This window comes from Carlito syrichta, unplaced genomic scaffold (genome assembly GCF_000164805.1).
Source record: "Carlito syrichta isolate Samal-C Ts95f unplaced genomic scaffold, Tarsius_syrichta-2.0.1 Scaffold288526, whole genome shotgun sequence".
Classification (NCBI taxonomy): Eukaryota; Metazoa; Chordata; class Mammalia; order Primates; family Tarsiidae; genus Carlito; species Carlito syrichta.
The window spans coordinates 39,329-43,706 of NW_007232622.1; positions in this window are offsets into that span (position 1 = coordinate 39,329).

The following is a 4,378-nucleotide window of genomic DNA, read 5'->3' on the forward strand; positions in this document are numbered from 1 at the left end:
AAATTTTCATCCAAAAAAGGGCAGAATATAGAAAAGAAGTTATAAAGTTATGGCTCATAAACAGTTTAAAATACTTCTGTTTTATTTCCCAGACTTATGAGCAGGTCTTTTTAACTCCAATTTGCACATCAATAAAACCATGCTAGAAAATGAATGAAGCTGGATTAGAGCCCTCACCAAAGGCAACTGTCTTCCACTGTGAGACATATTTACCTGGTGATTGAGCAGAGAAATTTTCTGAACTCTATGAGGAACAGCCCCTGTTATCTCCCTAAAACCTGAGTTAAACAGAGAAAAATCTGAAGAGTGTGGACAATCCTTCCATATTAGGAAGAAAAGGAACCTTGGCTATATCACATCTCAGCTCCTTCACCTTCCAAAGAGGGAACTGAGGCCCACCAAGGTGAAACAATAGGTTCCAGTTATCTTGGCTTACTCGTAACACAGCCAGGCTGGAATCCAAGTGGTCCACGTTAGAAAAGAGTTCAGGCAGAGGGTGAGTTCCCAGGAGTGACTGACTAACACATGGCTTCACATAGTTCCCAACTAGCTGCGCATAGGTTTCCTCATCTGAAAAATAAGGATAGCAATATTTACTCCATAAAACTATGAGAGGAGACTACGTGTCCATAGTACACCCTTCAGATTTCTGACGTTCTGGTTACATATAACTGCAATATACTGATGGAGGCTATAATAAGCCAACCTGTATTCGTTGATTTATGAGCTACGCAATCAGTTCTAGGCAAATTATCATTTAGGATGTCAGAAAATTTTACCCCTCTCTAGACCTGTTTCCGTAACAGACATTGCTAATCATTGCACTTTCTGCTAAGCCTGAATTCTGAAGCTCCAGACAGCCCCTACCAATTGCTCAGAGTTGTTTTATAGAATGGAACTTATTCTGATCCTAGTATATGCAAAAGGGGGAAGGAGAAAACCTTTTTGGCCTGAGAAATTTAAAAGCTAGTTTGATAGGCGAAACCATGAGAAATGACTTGATAGGAGCCAAATAAATGCATAACAAAAAACAAAGACTTGGAATATCGTGAGGCATAAGCTAAAATTTCTATAGAAATTCAAAGAAAGCCTATCTGACCTGGAGGATGTCACTTAGGTGGCCAGATTAACTGGAATCTTTCAGGTGGGACTGTAGTCCAGTTGAAGGAGAGACCGAGATGAAATCCCAAATAGGGAGAACTGTGCCAGGAAAGAGCCCATACTAAGGATAATGGGAGGTTCACAATGGTCATAAATTACTGTCAAGATAGGAATAAATGTTACTTAATTTAGTAATACGTAAGTTAGATGGATCTATTTTGAACAAATGCTACTACAATAAAAGAATATGCTAGATTTATCAATTTCAAGTGCTTATGAGTAAGTCTAGGAGACAGCCCCTATAGACATACACACACACACATACACACACACACAACACGTCTCATAATGCGTTCATTCTACAAAAGAATGATCCAGAAATTAAATCTTCTATTTCAAAGATTAAGAAACTGAGATAGAGAAACTCTGCCTCGATGACCAAAAAATATTCAAGTGGAACTAGAGGTCAAGAATATAACTCAATCATTGCCATTATCCCTTAGCGACCAACTTTGAAACAATATGCAAAGGAGGGAATGTGTCTAGTGGAATGAGCAGCACCTGGTCTTTATCTAGTTAACTGTGTTTAAAAAAAAATGGGAGTTTTCTTCTTCAGAGCAACATGGCAAGAATATCAATTGGGAGAATCAAGCCCCTCAGAGCTTCTCATCTTACCACACCAGTATTCTAACAGATTTCCCTCTGTCTTCATCCCCACCATGAATGCCTTGGTCAGTTTCCCACAAAAAAAAGAAAAAAAAAAAGCCAAGAGAAAAAAAAAAGAAAAAAAAAGTAGGAGAAAGTACATGCCTGGCTCTTCAAGCAGAAATTTAAGCTGCTGCGAGTGTGTGTTAAGTGAGTGATCACAGTGACGGGGCACCATGATTGGAGCTGGCGGTGCATCCTGGCTCCACCCTGGAATAAGGACCGTGCAGGCGCTTTACACATCCAGCCGAAGTCGGGGGTGCTTCACTCTCTGGGGAGATATTCGGTCTTCTGGCCTCCCGAAAATGAAGTGCTCGCTCTCAGGGGAGCCCCCAGCTCTGCCTTGCCTGTAACTGTATACACACACACATTTCATTCCTGGTGTTGCTAGTGCAACACTTTATACTGGAACTGTGAGTCATGAAAATGTGTACCTCTAGATTGAAAGTAAATTATTTCCTAAAGAAGAAATGTCCTAAAAAAAGGCACTTCTAAATATTCCTCAATTTTGTTTTTCCTCCTAAGGACAAAAGGGATTGATTCTAGTTATTCTAAGAGAGATTTAGCCAAGATGCCCACTGATGGATTAATTAAAATTAATCATAGCTACCATTTTTTTTTGGACTTGGAGTCTCACTCTGTCGCCCAGACTGGAGTGCAGTGGCACACTCCCAGCCACCACAGCCTCTACCTGCTGGGCTCCAGTGATCCTTCTCCCCAGCCTTCCAAGTAGCTGAAATTATAGGCATGTGCTACCACACCTGGTTAATTTTTCTTTTGATTTTTTGAGTTGGAGTCTCACTCTGTCGCCCAGACTGGAGTGCAGTGGCTGCTCCCAGCCACCGCAGCTGGGCTCCGGCGATCCTTCCGCCTCAGCCTTCCAAGTAGCTGGAACTACAGGTGCACGCTACCACGCCTGGCTAATTTTTTTATTTATTGTAGATATGAGGTCTCACCAAGTTGCCCAGGCGTGTCTCGAACCCACAGGCTCAGGCAATTCACTCACCTCAGCCTCCCAAGGCACAGGATTACAGGCTGAGCCACCGAGCCCGGCTTCTTTTGATTTATTGTAGAGATGAAGTCTTGCCAAGCTGTTCAGGGAGGTCTCGAACCCGCAGGATCAGGCAATCCGCTCACCTTGGCCTCCCAAAGCGCAGGATTACAGGTTGAACCAACCAGCCCGGCCATAGTTACCATTTTTATCACAGTCCCAGGCAATGTGTCAAGAAAATTATATACACTTTTATTTAAGCTTCATGGCAATCCCATGAGATGATTCTTATCACTCCTACCTTACAGATAAGGAAACAGTCTCAGGGAGGTGAGTTTTCACCCAAGGTCACATACCAGGGGTAGACCAGGGTAAGAAAAATGAGACACCTCAATGCAAAATTCAAGGAGGCACCCACTCTCAGGGTTGTGCAAGGGCCGTCACCTGAGTGTGACTGTCTTGACATTGACATCTTATAAGTCTCCCTAGTCTTACCCAAGTCCCGTCTACATGACACAGCAGGAGTAGAACTGGGATCCAAACTCAGGTCCATCTGGCTTCAAAGTCCTTGTTCACCCATTCTCTTGTAGAGACAAGTAGCCCTACCTATGGTCTTTGCTCCAAAAGACTAGCACAAGGGATATGGCAGGGCCAAATTGTCACATATGCCTCACACACACACACACACACACACACACACACACACACACACACACACACACATCACACCAAAACCAAAGTTATGACTGAGTACCAAGCTCAATTCCCCGGCCCCAGCTCTACCCTACTCCTGGCTTCAGCCATAAAACTTCTAATTTGTCACCAGGGGTAGAATAAAACATGGTCTTTGAGAGCAGTAAGGTTGCCTGCCATGAAGCTCAACATCATTTCTGTGGGCCAGAGAAGGGAGAACAGCTTAGGCTTTTGCTTTGTAGAAAACACTCTCCTCTCTGAGCTGTTGGAAATGGGGGCAGGGGAGAGGGGACATGTGGGAATTCTACAATGTCTGAGTTTGTCAAAATTACCCCAATTATGAGAGATATTACCCAAAATGGCTCTTTTCCCTTGCCAGTCACAATTTCCCATTGTAATTTTCATTTTCATCTGAAAAGCATTTTTGCCAAAAATAAAATTATATATTTATTCTGAAAATGGCTATCGGCCAGATGTTGGACATGACGCAGGCCTAACTGGTCTTAATTGGGCTGGTTTAATTCGCATCTGTCAGAGCCATTGACCTCTTCTGAAGACAGTCAAGAATGGTGGGAAGAAGGCAAACAAGGGTAAGTTAGGAGAAACAAAGTTTTGACACACCACACAACGGATACATATTTCTAACAGTGAAATGCCAAAGATATAACTTGGCAAAACTGGCTCTTAAATTCTGTTTTCAGCTCAGTCTAAGAAAACAATTTCAATTAGAGTTTACATCCCAAGGATCATATTTCCATCAAAGGAACAGAGAGAGATGGAACTTGCAATATTTTGTTGCTTTAATTCTTAAAAATTCATCTGTAAGCCGGGCTCGGTGGCTCAGCCTGTAATCCCGTGCCTTTGGGAGGCTGAGGTGAGTGGATTGCA